Raw genomic sequence first — 21388 nt, forward strand, 5'->3', positions numbered from 1 at the left:
AAAAAATTCAAATCTAGAAGGGTATGCCACACACATGTAGGGCTGTGTGCATGCTCAGGAAATACCTGAGAAGGCTGTAACTCTTAACTCCTTATTCACTTTAAGGCTATTCACAAACAGGAACTTAAGGCGAAGGCAGAGCTAGAAACTACCTAAATGAATGTGGAAGTCTTGCCCCAGCATGCACAATGAGCCCCTCAATAATAAATGGGAGATTTGTTACTTTAAGGAAATATCTGTCCCAATTACTAACTGACCACCATACTACTGAGAAAAGACTTTGGTGGCCACCTGTGACCAAAAAAAAAACGGACTTTTACGAAGTTAGTTCAGAAAAGTCACCAAACGACAGTAGCAATAAACCTGTGAATGGTGGATAATCTGATTTCCAGAATTGGCACATTATATTATTCAAAATGTTCAAATTTCAACAAAAATATTGCAAGACATGGCATGGAAAGAAACAAAGTATGGCCTATACCCAAGAATAAAAGCAAACAATAGAAATGGCCTCTATGAATGACCAGACATTAGATTTAGAAGATAAGGACTTTAAATCAGCTATTTTAAATATGTTCAAAGAAGTAAACTAACTATATTCAAAGAACTGAAAGAAAATATAAAAACTATGACTCATATATATGTAATATATAATAGAGAATATCAAGAAAGATATTTTAAAAGGAAAGAAAGATTCCAAAAAGGTATACTAAATGCACTAAAGGGTCTCAATAGCAGATTTGACTAGGGAGAAGAATCAGCAAACTTGATGACAGGTTAATTGGCAGTAAACAGACTGAGGAGCAGAAAGAAAAAAGAGCAAAGAAAAGTAAATAGCTTTAGGGATCTGTGGCACACCATCAAGCCAATCAGCATACACATTATGGGAGTCACAGTAGGAGAAAATAGTGAAAGTGTTAGAAAAAAAATACTTGAATATATAATTGCTTTAAACATCCTAAATTTGATGAAAAACGTCAATGTACAAATCCCAGAAACTCTGAGTAGAATATATTCAAGGGGACCCACACAGACACATTATACTCAAATTGTCAAAACCAAAGAAAAAGAAAATTTTGAAAACAGAAGTTACTTGTCATGTGTAGGGGATCCTCAATAATATTAATATCTGATTTCTCAATAGAAACTATGGAAACCAGAGGGCAGCAATAGACATGTTCTCACTGCTGAAAAGTAAAACTCAACCAGGATTCTATATCTGGCAAAGTTGTCCTTCAAAAATGAAAGATAAATTAATAAATTCCAAGATCAACTAAAACAGTTTTTCACTAGCAGACATTCCCTAAAAAGAAATACTAAAGGTAATCCTTCAGACTGAAAGGGCACTAGACAGTTACTCAAATCCACGTGGAGACAGTATGATATATTTTTTATTTGTAACTCCTTTCATTTCCTATCCAATTCAAAAGACAACTGCATGTAGCAATAAATATATATCCATGTTAATAGGCACACACTACATAAAAATGTAGGTTGTGACAAAAACACCAAAACTGGGGTGGGTAACAGAACTATAAAGGAGCAAAGTTTATATCTAGTATGAAAACTATGCTGGTATTAATCCAGACCAGATTGTTATACATTAAGATGCTAATAGTTTTCCCTAGGGCAACCACTAAGAAAATAACTCAAAAATATATTATAAAAGAAGAAATGATAAAGGAATTAAAATTGTACACTAGAAAATATCTAACAAAAAGAAGACACAAAATAATTGAAGAACAAAAAAGATAGACATATAGAAAGCAATAACATGACAGACATAAAGCCTATCTTATCAGTGATTACAATAATATAAATGGATTAAACTAAGTAAAAGGCAGATATTGGAAGAATGGATTAAAAAAAACTGGTCCAACTATATGCTGTTTTCAAGTTACATACTTTAGACTCACAGGTGCATATAGGTTGAAAGTAAAACAATGGAAGACGATATATCATGCAAACCCTAACCAAAAGAGCTAGCTGCGTGACTACACTAATACCAGACAAAATAGATTTCAAGACAACAATTTTTTTTTCTAGAGACAAAGGAGGATATTTTCTGATTATAAAGGATCAATGCATTAAGAAGATGGTAGTTATAAACATATGCACCTAACAGCCCCCAAATACATGAAACAAAACCAATAGAATTGAAGAGAAATACACAAGTCAACAGTACTCAACATTCAATAATAGAACAATGAGACAAGGTCAAGAAGGAAATACAAGTCTTTAGCAACACAGTAAACCAACTAGACCTAAAAACATCTATAGAACACTTCACCCAATGACAGCAGAATATACATTCTTAAGGAAATATGAAACATTTTCCATTATCGACCATATGCTAAGCCATAAAATAAATCTTATGAATGTAAGAGCACTCTAATAATATAAATACTGTTTTCTGACCACAGCAAATTAATTAGAAAACATGCCAGGAAGAAATCCGAGGAAATAACAAGTATGTGGAAATCAAACAACACACTAATAAATAACCAATAGAGCAAAGACAAAATCACAAGGCAAAATAAAAAATACTTTGTGGTGAATGAAAATAAAACATACCAAAACCAAAGTTTATGGGATGTAGCGAAAGCAGTGCCCAAGGGGAAATTTTTAGTGTAAATACCTACATTTAAAAAGAAGGAAGACCTCAAGTCAATAGCCTAGACTTCCACACTACTAAACTAGAAAAAAAAAAAAAAAAAAGAGTAAAGTAAACCCAAAGCAAGGAGGAAGAAGAAAATTATAAACATGACAGTGGAGATAAAATGGAGAAAAGAAAAACAATAGAGGAAAATTAATGAAACCAAAAGTTGTTTCTTTGAAAATTTCAACAAAATTGAAAACTCTTTTAACAAAACCAAGAAAAAAGACTCAAATTACTAATCTCAGGAATGAAAAAGGTGACAATACTACCAACTTTACAGAAATTAGAAGGATTATACAGAATATTATAAACACATTAGATAACACATAACACATGAAATGGACAAATTCCTAAAAACGAACACAAACTGCTAAAACTGACTCAAGAAGAAATAGAGAATCTAAATAGACCTATAATAAATATGATTGAGTTTATCATCAAAATATTTCTCACAAAGAAAAATCAAACACCAGATAAATTTACTGGTGAATTCTACCAAATGTTTAAAGAAGAATTAACACCAGTTCTTCACAAAACATTGCAAAAATAGAAGAGGGAACTCATTCTAAGAGACCAGAACTATTCTGGTATCAAAACCAAACCAATATATAAAAAAAAAAAAAAAAAAAAAAAAAAATCAGACCAACATCCTTTATGAAGACAGAACAAAAATCCCCAACAAGATACAAGCAAACTGAATTCAGCAGTACATGAAAAAACTATATGCTATGATATATGGGTTTATCCTAGGAATGCAAAGTTGGTTTAACATAAAAAAGTCTATCAATACAGTAGCCCATATAAATATAATGAAGTGGGGAGGAATCTGATGATCATCTCTATAGCTACAGAAAAAGCACTTGACAAAATCCAAAACCCTTTCTTCATTAAAAGAAAGTTAACAAACTAGGAATAGAAGGCAACTTCCTCAAGCTGAGAAACAATGTCTGTAACAGCCTACAGCAGCTGGGCATGGTGGCTCACATCTGTCATCCCAGCATTTTGGAAGGCTAAGGTGGGCGGATCACCTGAGGTTAGATGTTCAAGACCAGACTGACCAACATGGTGAAACTCCATCAGTACTAAAAAAATACAAAAATTAGTCATCGTGGTGGACTGCACCTGTAATCCCAGCTACTCAGGAGGCTGAGAGAGGAGAATCACTTGAACCCAGGAGGTAGAGGTTGTAGTGAGCTGAGATTGCACCACAGCACTCCAGCCTGGGTAACAGAGTGAGACTTCATCTTAAAAATAAATAAATAAATAATAATAATAATAAAATAAGACCCCACAGCTAATATAATAGTGAAAGAACTGAAGTCTGTCCCTCTTAGATTAGGAATGAAACATGATATCTGCTCTTGCCACTTCTATTCAACATTGTACTAGAGTTTCTAGCCAGAGCCATAAGGCAAGAAAAAGAAATAAAATGCATTCAAATGAGAAAGAAAAAACTAAAACTATGTCTATTCTCAGATGTCATGATCTTCTTACAGAAAATTCTAATGAATGCACTAAAAAGTTGTTAGAACTAAACAATTTCAGCAAGGTTGCAGGATACAAATCCATTGTATTTTTATATACACTTGCAATGAACAATCAGAAAGTAAAATTAGCCTGGTTGCAGTGGCACATGGCTATAATCCCAGCACTCTGAGAGGCCAAGGTGGAGGAATGCTTGCAGCCAGGAGTTCAAGACCAGTCTGGGCAACATAGTGAGACCTCATCTCCATGAACAAATTATTTTTTCAATTAGCTGGGCATGGTGATGCACACCTGTAGTTCTAGCTACTTAAGAGGCTGAGATGGGAGGATCACTCGAGCCCAGGAGTTCAAGACAACAGTGAGGTATGACCAGACCATTGTACTCCAGCCTAGGTGACAGAGCAAGACCCCATCTCTAAAAAACAAACAAAAAATAAAATAAAAGTATAATGGCATCAAAAATAATAAAAATTTAACAAGATAAGCATAAAACTACAAAGCAGTGCTGAAAGAAATTTAAGATGGAAAACCATTGTATGTTCATGGATCAGGAGACTTAACATCGTTAAGATGGCAGTTCTCCCCAAACTGATCTACAGATTCAGCACAATTTTTATCAGAATTTCAGTTGAGTCCTTTTTAGAAGTTGACAAGTTGATTATAAAATTTATATATAATTGGATAGGACCAAGAATAGTAAAAAACAATCCTAATAAAAAATAGCAAAGTAGGAGGACTCCCACTTCCTAATTTCAAAACCTATTATAAAGCTTTATTAAGACAGTCTGGTACTGGAATAAGGATGATCAATGGAATAGAATTTAGTGTCCAGAAATAAACCCACACATCTATGATTAACTGATTTTTCACCAAGGTAAAAAATCTTCATTCCTCATAATTCAATGAGGAAAAAAAATAGTCTTTTCAACAAATGATTCTGGAACACTGGATATCTAAATGCAAAAGAGTTAATATGAATCCTTACTTCACATTAAATACAAAAAGTAATTCAAAAAGGATTAAAAACCTCAATGTAAGTGTTAAACCATAAAACTCAGAGGAAAACAGGTGTAAATCTTTATGGCCTTTATTTTAGGCAAAAGTTTTCTAGTTATGACACCAAAAGCACAGTGCAAAAGAAAAAAATCAATAATTCGATTTGTTCAATATTAAAATATTTCATACCTAAAGGGACACTATCTGGAAAGTGGAAAGCGACCCCACAGAAGAAAATATTTGCAAATTATATATCCAATAAGGGACTAGTCTCCAAAATTTGTGAAGAAATTTTACAACTCAACAATTAAAAGCAAATGACCCAATGTAAAGACAGGCAAAGGATTTGAACAGACATTTCTCCACAGAAGATAAAAAAATGCCCAGTAAGCATATGAAAAGTTGTTCAACACCATTAGTCATTAAGGCAATGCAAATCAAAGCCACATGGAGATAACCACTTCACATCCACTAGGATAGCTATAAATCTTTTAAAACAGCATAATCTAGGTGTAGAATTATGGGAAGCTTTACTTTTCTATTTCATTATCCCTATGATCTTTGTGTGTTTAAATAAACATATATTCAAGCAATTTTTAAAACAGTCCCATTTTTTTGGTGTAGGGTGAAAGCAAAGACAAACAGTTTATTACCACTAACAAAAGCTGGTATGTCACTTAAAAATCACATAGGATTATATCCCCAAGTAAGTTCACAGTGGCCATTATGTATCCACCTTAGATATCGGAGAGAAAAATGAACATTATGGCTAGACAGGGGAACCATATTACAAGTTGAATATATAAAAAGAAAATAAATACACTTTGGGGTTTTATTGAGTTGTTTAGGTCTGTACCAAAGTTCATAAAGGAGTGTAAATAAACATGTGTCAAAACTGAAGTAAAGGACCAGAAGGAAACATCTAAATTAAGGTATTGCCATCTCTAACTCTTCTGTATTGGCCTTAGACTTGAGCAATGTCGCAATCTCACATGATGACAGGAGCCTGAAGTTACAGTAAACTTGTAAAGCTGACTAGACATAAAACTACTTGGTAATGATTTGTATTTTTACTCAGTTACATTGTCTTTTAAAATACTGGAATTCCAGGTCCAGACATCAGCAAGAAGGCAGAATAGGACTTTACAGTACTCATCCTGCCAGTAGAAAATCAATTTGAACAATAATCCATGCACAAAAAATACCTCCAGAAGAGCTAAGGGAATCAGGTGAAAGATTACAGCACTTGGATATAGAACTGAAGTAAGATGCATTCATGAGGATAAGGACAGTTTCACATTATCTAGCTCCTCCCCCCATCCTCAGGCAGCCTAGTGTAAAGAGACATACCCTCTGCTTGAGGGAAGGAAGGGAAAGAGAGCACTGGACTTTGCCTCAGACCCCAACACTAGCCTTCTTCAGTTAAACCCAGTGCCAGAGAGGTCCCCATAGCCCCAGACCCCAGGCTAGTACTTACAGACTGAGCTCCCAGGCCCACCCCAGCACCAGGCTGAATCTTGCAGCCCTGGGTTCCAGGCTTGCATGGTTGACTTAATCTCCAGGCCTGCCCCACCACCAGGCCAGCCTCACAGACTCAGGCTCCAGGCTTGCCTCTGGGCCAAGATGGCGCCTGTGGCTCTAGGCTCTAGGCTGCCCTCCACACAGAAAACATTCGAAATCTTGGGAAATATAAAAATATTCAAGTATAGAAAGTTCAAAGTTTATTTAATCTGTTTTCTATTGCTTATAATAGTCTGAAACTAGGTAATTTGTAATAAGAAATTCATTTCTTACAATTCTGAGGCTGAGAAGTCCAAGGGTGAGGGAACACATCTGGTCAGAGTCTTCTTGCTAATGGGGACTCTCTAAAGTCTGAAGTTGATACAGGGCATCACATGGCAAGAGGACTGAATATGCTAACATGCTAGCTCAGGTCTCTCTTCTTTTAAGCCACTAGTTTTCTTCCCATGATAACCAATTAACTCATTTATTCATTAATCCATGAATGAATTAATCCATCCATGAAGGGAGAACTCTAATAACCCAAACACCTCTTAAAGATCCCACCTCTCAGTATGGCCACATTTCACATTACATTTCCACATGAGTTGTAGAGGGGACAAATATTAAAACTATAGCAGTCTTCAATCAGATTCAAACAGAATACATCAAGACATATTATTAATCAAATTGTCAAAAATCAATGACAAAAGAGAGGATCCTGAAAGCAATAATAAGAAATAAGTAAATCACATATCAATAAGGCTGGTAGTAAATTTCTCAGCATAACTCTTACAGGCTAGGATAGAGTGGAATGATGTATTTATAATGCTAAAGGAAAAAAAAAAACTGCCAAATAAGATTAATTTACCCAGCAAAGCTGTCCTTCAGAAATGAAGAAGAGATAAATACTTTTTCAGACCAACAAAAGCTGTAACACCAGCCTGTCTTACAAGAAATGTCTTTCAGTTCTTCAAGCTGAAAGAAAAGGACACTAATTAGTAAAATGAAAACATATGAAAGTATGAAACTCACTGGTTCAGAGTAAGTAGACTGTCAAAATCAGTATACTCTAGTACTGTAATGGTGGTGTTTAAATTACTTATACCTTTAGTATGAAGGTTTACAGACAAAACTATTAATAGCTACAATAATTTGATAAGAGAAATGCAATATAAGGAGATATAAATTGTGACATATAAAACATAAATTTTGTCGAGGGTAGAGTAAAAGTGTTGAGTTTTTTTGACGTGATCAAATTAAAAGTTCTTATCAGCTTAAAATAACCCAGAAATAAATCCACACTTGTATGGTAAATTGATTTTTGATAACGGATCCAAGAACATACAATGGGGAAAGACAGTCTCCTCAATAAATGGTGTTGGTGAACCAGATATTCACATGCAGAAAAGTGAAGTTAAGATGCTTATCTCCCATCACACAAAAATCAACTCAAAATGGATGAAAGTCTTAAACTGTACAGCTACTAGAAGTAAACATGGGGTAAAAGCTCCATGACAATTGGTCTGAGCAATGAGTTTTTTTGATACGAAAAGACAGGCAACAAAAGTGAAAATAGACAAATTGGATTCTATCAAACTAAAAAGCTTCTGCACAGCAAAGTAAACAATCAACAGAGTGAAGAGACAACTTATGAAATGGGAATACTATAGTCTGAATGTTTGTGTCCCTCCAAAATTCATGTTGAAACCTAACTCCCATGATGATGATATTCAGATGTGTGGCCTCACTGCTGCCACTATTGGCACTCAGCCAAGTTGCCTGGAGGGCCAAGGATCAGCCATCCCAGACTCACTATTACCAGTGCTCACATGTGCCAACCCAGGGCCCAAGGACCGGCATGCTTGGTCCACAACCACCAGTATTAGTGCCAGAGGACTGGACTACCTGGCATCCTTGTGCCCAGCAAAACCTCATCACAGCCTCCCTTAATAACCACAGTCTAATCCACTAAGGAACTCACAGACACCACTTATGCTTTTTATAGCTAAAGAAATAATACAGAGATTACACCATGCCAAAGCACCGTACACTAACACTATATATATATGTAAGGAAAATGTCTTTTCTTACAAAAGCCAATCTATAGAATTGAAAGAAGTGACTGTTACACCAGATGTGCAGGTATCAATGTTAAGATACAAGAAACATGAAGAAGCAAGAAAACATGATACATCCAAAGCAACACAATAATTCTCCAGCAACATATTCTGACAAAAAAGAAATACATGAAATGCCTGAAAATGATTCAAAATGATATTAAAGAATCTCAGTGAGATACAACAGAGCACAGGTAAACAATAACAAGAAATTAGAAAAAAATTCATGATCTCAAAAAAAAACTTAATGAAGAGATATGTATCATAAAAAAGAACTAAACAGGAATCCTGGAACTGAAATGTTCAATGAATGAAATAAAGGATACAATCAAGATCTCCAACAATAGATTACACCAAGCAGAAAAATAATTTCAGAACTGGAAGGCAGATCTTTTGAAATAACTCAAACAGAAAAGAAAAATATTAAGACTAATAATCAATAAAGCCTCTGTGACATATGGGTCACTATAAAGCCACTAAAATTTGAATGTGGGGTGTTCTAGTAGAATGAGAGATGGGCAAAGGCATAGAAAACCTATTAACAAAATATTAATTGAAATTTTCCCAAGTCTTGCAGGTGATATAAACATCCAGACGCAGGAAACACAAAGATCCCTAAAAAGATTCAACTTAAGAACATCCTCTCCAAGGCACTGTATATTCAGAGTCAAAAGTCAAAAACAAACAAAAAAAAAAAACAGAGAATTCTGAAAAGTGCAAGATAAAAGTGTCATGTCACTTATAAAGGAATCCCCATGACACTAACAGTGGATTTCTCCACAGAAAACTTACAGGCCAGGAGACAATAGGATGATATATTCCAAGTGCTAAAAGAAGAAACAAACTGCCAGCCAAGAATGCAATATTCACTAAAACTATCCTTCAAAAATGAAGAAATAAAGTTTTTTTAAGATAAGCAAAAGCTGAGGGAATTCATCAACAATAGACTGGTCCTATAATAAATGTTTAAGGGAGTGAAAAGACTTTCATCTAAAAGTGAAAAGACAAAATCTATCATCATGAAAACACACAAAAGTAAAAAACTCACTGGTAGAGCAGACACACAAGAAAGAGAAAGGACTCATGTTACAACTACAGAAAACCACCAAACAGCGATGATAATAAGAGAGAAAAAAAGGAACAAAGGATAAACCAACCAGAAAACAATTTTTAAAATGACAGGTATAAGTCCACATCTATCAAATAATAACCTTGAATATAAATGGATTAAATTCCTCATTTAAAAGATATGAACTGCCTGGATGGATAAAAAAGACCCAACTATATGCTGCCTATGAGAAACTCACATTCATCAGCAAAGAATCACATATAGACTGAAAGTGAAGGGATGGAAAAATATATTCCATGCAAATGGAAACTAAAAGTGAAGAGGAGTAGCTATACTTATAGTAGATGAAACAGACTTTAAATTAAAAACAGTAAAAAGAGACAAAGAAGGTCATTATATAATGATGAAGGGATCAACTAAGCAGGGACATATAATAATTTTAAATATATGTACACCCAACACTAGAGCACCTACATATGAAAGTCAAATGTTGTATCTAAAGGGGGAGATAGACTTCAATACAATAATGGCTGGGGACATCAACATCCTAGTTTTAGCAATGGACAGATAATCTAGATAGAAAATCAACCAGGAAAAATTGGACTTAAGTTGCACTTTAGAACAAATGAACCTAACAGATATTTATAGAACATATTCAAGAGTGGCAGACATGTACACCTCATCAGCACATGTAAACTTCATCAGAATAGATCATATGTTAGGCCAAATAACAAGTCTCAAAAAAGTTTTTTTTAAATCAAAATCACATCAAGAACCTTCTCAGGCTACAGTGGAATAAAACTAGAAATCAGTAACAAGAACTCTGGAAACTATATAGATACATAAAAATTAAACAACATGCTTTAAATGACCACTGAGTCAACGAAGAAATTAAGAAAAAAATTTCTTGAAAGTAATGAAAATTGAAACACTACATGCCAAAACCTATGGGATACAGCAAAAGCAGTGCTAAGATGGAAGTTTATAGCAATAAACACTTGCATCAAAGAAGCAGAAAGATTTCAAATAAACTACCTAACAATGCACCTCAAGAAACCAGTAAGATAAGGACAAACTTAAATCCAAAATTAGAGGAAGGAAAGAAATAAAGATCAGAGCAGAAATAAACAAAATAGAGGTTAAAAAATACAAAAGATCAACAAAACAAATAATTGAGTTTTTAAAAAGATTTTAAAAATCAACAAATCTCTAGCTATACTAAGAAAAAGAGAGCAAAGACTCAAATCAATAAAATCAGAGATGAGAAAGGAGACATTCCAACTGATAGTACACAAAGACAAAGGATCATAAGAGACTATTATAAACAACTATACACTACCAGACTTGGAAACCCAGAGGAAATGGGTAAATTCCTGGACACATACAACCTACCAAGATTGAACAAGGAAGAAATAGAGAACCTCAACAGAACAATAATGAGTAACAATGACTAATCAGTAATAAAAATTCTCCCAAGAAAGAAATGCCTAAGACTGGATGACTTTACTGCTTAATTCTACAGAACTTATAAAGAAGAACTAACATGAATTTTTCTCACAGCATTATAAAAAATCCTGAATAGCAGGAAATTCTCCCTAATTCATTCTACAAAGCCAGCATTACTCTTATACCAAAACCATATAAGGACATAACAAAAAAGAAAACTGTAGGCCACTATTACTGACGAACAGAGACACAAAAATCTTCAACCAAATACTAGCTAACCTAATCCAACAACATAGCAAAAAGATAATGCACCATGATCGAGATATATACCAGGGATACCAGAATGTTTCAACATATGCAAATCAATATATGTGATATATCACATCAAGAGAATGAAGGACAAAAACCATATGATCCTTTCAATAGATGCTGAAAATGCATTTTATAAAAGCCAACATCCTTTCACACTAAAAACTCTAAAAATGTTAGGCATAGAAGAAACATACCTCAACATAATAAAGACTAAATACAACAAGCCCACAGAGGACATCAAACTGAATGTGGAAAAGCTGAAAGCCTTTCTTTTAAGAACTAAAACAAGTCAAGGATACACACTTTCACCTCTCTCATTTAACATATTACTGGAAATCCTAGCCAGAGAAATTCAGCAGGAGAAAGAAATAAAAGGCGTCCTAATTTAAAAAGAGGATGTCAAATTATCCCTCTTTGCTGAAAGTATGACCTTATATAGAAAAACCTAAAGTCTCCAGCAAAAATTTTTGAACTGATAAATGAATTCAGTAAAGTTGCAGGATACAAAAATCAGTAATGTTGTACACACCAATAATGAACTATCTGAAAAAGAAATCAAGAAAGCAATTCCAATTTACAATAGCTAGCTTCAAATAACTAAAATACCTAAAAATCTGTTTACCCAAAGATGTAACAGATCTACATGAGGAAAATCACAAAACACTGATTAAAGAAATTAAGGAGGACACAAACAAATGAAAAGATATCCAATGCTCATGGATCGGAAGAATTAAAATTATTAAAATGACCAGAGCAATCTACAGATTCAATGCAATCTCTATCAAAATACCAATGACATCCCTCACAGAAATAGAAAAAATATATATAATATTTGTATGCAATCAAAAAAGAGCCAAAATAGCTAAAGCAATTCTGAGGTATCACACTACCTGACAGGAGGCATCACACTACCCAACTTCAAAATACACTACAAAGATATATATAGAGTAACTAAAACAGCATGGTATTGGTATAAAAACAGACATGTGGGACAATGAAGCAGAATAGAGAACTCAGATATAAATGTACATATTTATAGCCAACAGATTTTTGACAAAGGTTCCCGGAACACACATTGAGGAAAGAGCAACCTCTTTGATAGATTGTGCTGGGGAAATTGGATGGGGAAGGAAACTAGACCCCTATCTCTCACCATATACAAAAACAACTCAAAGTGGATTAAAGAATTAAGCATAACACCCAAAACTATAAAACTACTAGAAGAAAACATAGGGTCAACACTTCAAGACATTAATCTAGGCAAAGTTTTATGACTAAGACTTCAAAAGCAAGGGCAATAATGAAAAGGAGACAAACTAGACAATGTTAAAAACTTCTGCACAGCAAAGAAAATATTCAACAGCGTGAAGTGACAAGTTGTAGAACAGGAGAAAATATTGTAAATGATTTGTTTAAGAAGGGACTAATATCCAGAATATAAGGAACTCAAACAACTCAACAGCAAAAAGTCATATAATCCCATTAAAAAATGGGCAAAGGATCTGAATAAACATTTCTCCAAAGAAGACATACAAATGGCCAGGAGGTGATATGGTTTGAGTCTGTGTCCCCACCAAATTTCATGTCAAATTGTAATCCCCAGTGTTAGAGATGGGGTCTAGTGGGAGGTGATTTGATCATGAGGGCAGAGTTCTCATGAGTGGGCTACCATCATCCCCTCCATGCTGTTATTGTGACAGTGAGTGAGTGAGTTCTCAGGAGATCTGGTTGTTTAAAAATGTGTGGCACTTCCTCCCTCTCTCTTCCTCCTGCTCTGGCCATGTAAGATGTACCTGCTTCTCTTTGCCTTCTGCCATTATTGTAAGCTTCCTGAGGCCTCCGCTACCAGATCCTGCCATGCTTCCTGTACAGCCTTCGAAATCATAAGCCAATCAAACCTCTTTTCTTTATCAATGACCCAGTGTCAGGTGTTCCTTTATAAGCAGTGAGAGAACAGACAAATACAGCAGGTATATGAAGAAATGCTCAACATCACTAATCATCAGGTTAATGCAAATTAAAACCACAATGAGATATCTCACACCTGTTAGGAAGGCTATTTTCAAAATGAGGAAAGAAAACAAACGTTGGTGAGGATGTGGAGAAAGGGGAATCTTTGCACATTGTTGGGGAGAGTGTAAATTAATACAACTATTATGGAAAACAGTATAGAACTTTCTCAGTAAATTAGAAATAGAACTACCATATGATTCAGCAATCCCACTTCTGGGTAATTATCCAAAGGATATGAAATCAGTATGTTGGAGGGATAGCTACACTCCCATGTTCATTGAGGCATTATTTACAATTACTTACAATAGCTAAAATATGGAAGCAAACTAAATGTCCAGCAGTGGATGAATGGATAAATAAAATGTTGTATATCTACAAAATGGAATACTATTCAGCCTTTTAAAAAGAAGGAAATACTTTATTTACCACAACAGGGAGTAACCTGGAGGACTTTATGTTATGTGAAATAAGCCAGACACAAAGACAAAGTTCTCTTTTATATGTGGAAATCTAAAAAGGTTGAACTCAGAGAATAGAATGGTGGTTATCAAGGGCTGCATGGAGAGTGGGAGGTGTTGGGGAGTTGTTAGTCAAAGAATATAAAATTTCAGTTAGTGAGAAGTAATGAGTTCAAGAAATCTATTGTACAACATGCTGACTATAGTCAATGTATTGTATTCATGAACATTGCTGAAAGTAGATTTTATGTGTTTTCACAAAAAAATGGTAAGTACATGAGGTAATACAGATGCTAATCAGCTTGATTTAGCTATACCATGGTGTATAAATATTTCAAAATACGCCATACATGATAAATATATATAATTTTTATTTGTCTAATTAATTCATTAAAAAACATTGTGGAAGGTAACAAAACATCCAGCTGCCTTCCTAGCTCCAGTCTGCAGCTGCTAGTTTGTAACCCCTGATCAAGTATGTGGTAGCTCCCTTGGGAAGCAAACCATACAAAGACTAATTAATAGAGGGTAACATAATTTGGCTTACTATTTTAATAAGTGTTTCACAGACATAAGTAGGTGTGATTAAGTAGTACATTGGAATTGTTATATTAAATTTAAGACTATATCATCTTTGCTATTTAATAGAATGAGTGATAATTGGGAACATTAATAAAATTGAAAGTATTTTAAGGTAACTTCTTGATCTGTCTATTTGATCATATGGCCCTAATTTGAATTCTGTTGAACATATAAGTACAGTGAAAGATTATAAAAGTATTGTTCTTTCTGAGTGCTTTTTAAAAATTAAATCAATGATAAAATATGTAAATGTCACATTTATTTAGTTATGGAGGTAACATAACATTTAAACATTTGAAAAACAGAAAAGAACAAATCACTTGAGTTGCCACAATCTTAACAACAATTACTATCGGTTTTGTGCAGTAACATTCTTTCTAACAAATTTTACTACATAAAAATATAAAAACAAAATATTTGATTTTGTTTGTTTTCACTTATTATAATACATAAATTTGTCCACATAATATAGTCTTAAATAGTAGAAAATGTTGAATTTTCAGTATAGACTGTGGAAAACTTGAAAATTGATTTAAGAGAATTATTAAAATATTTTCTAAAACTTTAGTCTTATAAAACTGGCCAAGTGAACATTTAATTCTGAAATCCAATTGGAATGTTTTTAATATTTCTAAAAATTTAATTCGCCAATACATTTGGTAAAGTTTCATTTAATGGGCAAAAAAAAAACAAAGAGAAAATATACTTATTCATCAAGGTTGATAGATTTTTCCTGGTGAATGTACTTATTAACAGACTTAAATTGGCACAGATGTTAACTCTAGCAAATATTGGAAAATATAAAACTCTTATCTTTTCTTCCACTGGCCACCCTTCAAAACTCTAAATCTAGCTCTCCTAGGCACTGTTTGATGAACCTCCTACGAAGCAGATAGGTTTTAGGTATGACTAGTTCACCTCAGGTCTCCATTATACTCTTTATTCCCATGAGGAAAAAATCTCAAGGGATGTTAGACTATGTCATTGATTTTTGTGCTCTGGCTTATGATTCTACAGATGGGAACTGGTTCTAGGTCAGCTGCACGCACATAGCCTAGCTTCACTGAGCAACCCACTTGTACTGTACTACCACACTGAACCTACCCATACTATACTGCTACAAGAGTCAGACTCAGAAGAAATGGCAGACAGCTAAATTTTCCAACAGGAATAAGACAGGTTTGCTTTTTAGCTTGTTTTTAAACAAATTTATGATTTGGGGATGAGCTGAATAGAATAGATAAAATCAAAGAAAAAGCAAGACAAGCATTATTTTATGTGTAGACACTATGATTTTGTTATCTCAAACTAAGAGTGGCTTTAAAAACAACTAACTCTTCTGTCTGATTATTGCTACAATAGACATATATTGGATGAGTTATTCTGGAACAAAGTTAATAATTATTGAAGGCTTTCCCAATACTTACAAAATGTAAAGTAATAATCCCACACAAGTTAACCTACTCAGTTGTCCAGAAGTACATTTTACACATGTGTTACCTTGAAGAATAAGTGCACTCAGAGGTAACATAAAATAAAGCTAGGCATACTCTCTGTTTTTTATGGGTAAATTTTTGTTTGTTCTATAACATTTTTGTTGCTTCTTAATATAGTAGCAAAAATTAGTTACAAAACATAATAAAATGCAAGGGGAAGAGATTCCATCCACAATGTAACCTAATATCCTAGGAAACATGAAGGAGCTATATAAAGAAAACCACAAAACTGCTAAAAGGCACAAAAGAAGAGATACTACATTCTTCAATGAGAGAGCAAATTCTTATTTGTATAACTCAATGCCAATGAAAGCCACATTTTCTTTATGACATAATTATAAAGTTTGGAAAAATAAATGACTGTATCAGTGGAGAACAGCTATGTCTAAAGCTATAATAATTCAAGAACTATAGTATAGACATGGGACTAGGCAGTTACATCTGCAGAGTAAGTGCTGTATAGGAGAATTTCATATGTGATCCACGGGACATTAAAAACCAGTAACAAAAGATTATTCAATAACATTTTGGGGAGACAATTATTACTAAATATTTTGGAAAAAATCAGTGTAGAGCCTCATCTTTCATTTTTGAATGGACTAAAATGATATATAAAATAAGTCAAATTATTTAAAAAGATTTTGACAAAAATAAAATTTAATATTGAATTTTCCCAGAGAAGAGGACTATGTATCTTAGAAAGGATTAAATAATTGTGATTTTAAAAGCCCAATAAACTCACATTTTAAGGGTAAATTTGAAACAAAATCCTAACAAAAGAAAAACTACAACTGGAGGCAATCTTTGCAGAAAATGCTGCAGACAAAAATGATTTTTGTAGTTATTTATATTATACTTACAACTTTCTCTTTAAGTTTAGGATTACATCAAAATTAAAATATACATATTTATGAATACCTTGGCTATGTGAAGAATCCTTGCAACTTGATAAGCTGTAAAAACTCTTTTACCCGGTAGATGAATGAGTAAAAGACATGAACAGAAAGTATACACACAAACACATGCACACACTGACCAAAGGAAAAAAGGTGGGTAACAGATGTGGCAGAAAAATATTCGGTCCTGTAGCAAAGAAATACAAATTTTAAAAAAGACTTCAATTTATACCTACCAAATTTTGGTTTTGTTTTTACCGATAATATCAAATGAATAATGGGTATAATGAAACAGGTACCCAGGTATCCTTTTTCATTACTGGTGGGAGTGTAAGTTAGAATAAGCAATTTAGCCATTTGTATCAAGGGTCTTGCATTCTTGAATAGCAGTACCACTTCTAGTAACTTCCCTAAAGGGAAAACCTGGGGGAAAAAAAAAGCTTTATACACAAGGATGTTCACTAATAATTTCTTATATTAATGAAAACTTGGAAACTACTTAAATGGCAAGCTTCTCAGAAGGTTATTAGATAAATTATTAAATATTAAATAACCATTAAGATGATTACAGAGAAATTTCTAAAATAATGTGATTAAATGTGCTAAATAATGAAAGCAAGATGAAAAATTGTTTATACAATATGATCACATATTTGTAAAAATGGAGACATGGCAAAAAAGGAATTTTTAAAATGTTAAAAATGTTACATGCGAACAGTAGTTGCTTTGAGTAGGAGCTATGAATAATTTTATTCTTTTAATTATTTTATATTTACCAAAATTTCTATAAGAATTGTTAATCTTTTTAATGGTTATATAATGTGACTCATTAACAATTGCTACTAAGTCTACAGCAGCAGAGAAATCTCATGCTAATCATAGAGTTCAGGTTTCTGATTTTAATAAAGGTACTCTAGATGAGTTTTTAAGCCAAGGATGATAATGATCCCAATTCCATCTGACACTAGCAGCCACAGAGAGGACAGGTATATGGAAAAAAAGCTGATGGACCACAAACTCTCTTGCTATATGTTTTAATGTCACAAGAAATCCAGTGCTTAATTGGGCCTGAGAGAGAAAAAAAAAACTTTTAGGAAAAATATAATTCGTACAACATTTCTGAATGGTCATTTTTTAAAATGCTTTAAAAAATTATAAACAATTTTTTCTGAGTACAAGAATAATAAATGCTTATTATAAAAGTTTCAATTGTTGTAGCTATTTATGATGGAGAGTGTGCTACTATTACAGTTTGCTATATATTACTCCAAATTTTTTGGATGAATATTTAATATTTTTAAGAGAATAATGGGATCAATCTAAACATACTGTTTTGTAACTTGAGTTTTCAGTTAACAGTATATTGCCGTGGCTCACACCTGTAATCCACTTTGGGAGGCCTAGGCAGGTGGATCACCTGAGGTCAGGAGTTTGAGACCAGTCTGGCCAACATGGCGACACCCCACCTACTAAAAACACAAAAATTAGCCGGACGTGGTGGCGCACACATGTAGTCCCAGCTACTCAGAAGGCTGAGACAGGAGAATCGCTTGAGTTTGGGGGGCAGAGGTTACAGTGAGTCGAGATCACACCACTGTGCTCCAGCCTGGGCAACAGAGTGAGATTCCGTCTCAAAAACAAACAAACAAACAAACAAAAACACCCAAAAACAAACAAAAACCAATATATTGTAGACAATTTCCCTTGTATGAATATATGGGCTCCTCACATTTGTTTTAATGTTTTATAATAGTCCTTTTTTGGTATACTAAAATTTATTTAATCTATTCCTGAGTGATAATCATTTTGGTTAGCAATTCCTCATTATTAACAACAATGCTACATTGAATATATACATATGTCTTTGTGCACTTGCATAACAAAAAGTCTAAAATGTTTGGCCAGGTGCAGTGGCTCACACCTGTGATTATAGCACTTCCGGAGGCTGAGGCAGGTGGATCACCAGGTCAGGAGATTGAGACCATCCTGGCTAACATGATGAAACCCTGTCTCTACTAAAAATACAAAAAAATAGCCAGGCATGGTGGCACGCATCTGTAGTCCCAGCTACTTGGGAGGCTGAGGCAGGAGAATCGCTTGAACCTGGGAGGTGGAGGTTGTAGTGAGCTGAGATTGCACCACTGCACTCCAGCCTGGGTGACAGAGCAAGACTCTGTTTCAAAAAAAGAGAAAAAACAAAAAGTCTAAAATGATTGAATATTTTACAATAAACACATACAACTCAAATATTTCTGTATGATAAATTCCTAGAAATGGAATTTCTGGGAAAAAGCTTATTGTTAAGCAGACATTTACAATGTGATTACACTCACTACTCTGTAATAAGGATGCCTGTCTCCTCACATTGTCAGCAATCTAGTATATTATCACATTTTGTTTTGTCTTGTTTGGGCCAATCTAAGAGGTGAAATATATTGCCCTGGTTTTCTTTTGTAGTTCTATAATTATTAGAACTGTTTAAATCTTTTCCTAGGTGTGTTAGTGATTTGTTTTTCTTCTAGGAATTGGCCATTGTCCCTTTGTCTGTATTTCTACTCGATTATCTTTTTGTGTTAGTTTGTAAAAGCTGTTTTTAGACAAGGGAATGTAGCCTTTAATTATGTGTTATATGCACAATTTTACAAGGTTTCTTCTTTTGACTCTTTTTATTTCTATTTTTGTAGAGAATTTTTTTCATTTGAATGTAGTTATATTTATCAGTATTTTTTTTCTAATTCTGGGTTCATATCATGCTTAGAAAGGCCTTCTCTGCTTCAAGATTATAAATAATATTCATTATTATGTCTTCTTCAAGTATTTTTATGATTTCGTTATTTTACATTTTTACTGTTGAAGCATTTGGTACTTATTTGGAAGTAAGGGGTGAAATGGAGATTCAGCTAACTTTTGCACAAATGGCTAGTCCAGTAAGCCTAATAACACTTATTAAATAATCCATCTTTCCTACACTAATTTAAATGCCACATTTATGATGTACTAAATTATCCTGTATACTTGGTATATCACTAGAATCCATTTACCTCTGCTCCTGAGCCAGAAAATGGCAACTTTTTTTTTTTTTTCAGTGAATGTACTCTCAGTAGAGAAACCAAATAATACTGTTCTGAGTTGAACATCTGTAGACTATATGGGAACTTCATGTATTAAGCCGTTTTTGCATTGCTATAAATACCTGAGCTGGGTAATTTATAAGAAAAGATGTTTAATTGGCTCACAGTTCTACAGGGTGTACAGGAAGCATGGCACCAGCATCTCTGCTTCTGGGGTAACCTCAGGAAGCTTCTACTCATGGCAGAAGGTAAAGACAGAGAGAGAATGAGAGGAGAGGTGCTACACTTACAACAACCAGATCTCGTGAGAACTCGCTATCACAAGGTCAGCACCAAACCATGAGGCATCTGCCCCCATGACCCAACACCTGCCACCATGCTCCACCTGCAACACTGGGGATTACATTTCAACATGAGACTTGGGCAGGGACAAATATCTAAACTATATTACTTCCCTTTTACTAATTTATCTTTCAAAATGAATCATCAGTCTGTGGAAATTGGCCTACCACGGCCAAAGGTCAAATTTGGTATCATGCCCACCCCACTGCGAGCATTACCCACAGCTTCTTACCCAGACTTTCCTTGTCAAAGAAGGATTAATAATGCTCATTTCTCAATATCCCTAGCCAGTAAGTTCACTGTGACAAAATAATAGAATCATAAATTGAAAGTCTTATCCATAATAAAGATTGGTGACATCAGTTTCAGCTATGGAACTTTTTCTCTCAAAGACGCTCTGAGCATGAATGAGTGTTTAGATTCATACCTAGAAATGAGTAACTAAGAATCTCCTTTTCCAGCCAGTTCATCTAACCCCGTATAGATTTATATCGAAAACACTGAAAATAGACGTAGTATTTTAGCTTAAGGTAACATACTGAATGAGTAGAGCTCACATAGAATCAATATTGCCACAGTCTACTTTTAGCCACTGTGTGTGTGTGTGTGTGTGTGTGTTAGACTTCTTTCTTCAGTGATCATCACATGAAGAAAAGAAGTGACGACCCTGCGGCCACAATCTCAGTACCTCAGATGAAAGGCCATAGTGTGCTTCTAGATTCCACTTTGTAGGTTTATTGCAGTGACTCATTCCTCCTGTGTAATACCTAGACCGAGGGTCGACTTACCTATTAGACCAAGTAGCTACATTGCCTAGGCACAATACTTGCAGGGGATCAGGAAAATGTTTTAATTTCCTTTAAAATCAGAAGCAAAAAGAAAATGAACTTTTAGGTCAAACAAAATGTTTTATTATAGACTATTAATATATTCATCTTTATAC

This window comes from Chlorocebus sabaeus, chromosome 12, assembly GCF_047675955.1.
Source record: "Chlorocebus sabaeus isolate Y175 chromosome 12, mChlSab1.0.hap1, whole genome shotgun sequence".
Classification (NCBI taxonomy): domain Eukaryota; kingdom Metazoa; phylum Chordata; class Mammalia; order Primates; family Cercopithecidae; genus Chlorocebus; species Chlorocebus sabaeus.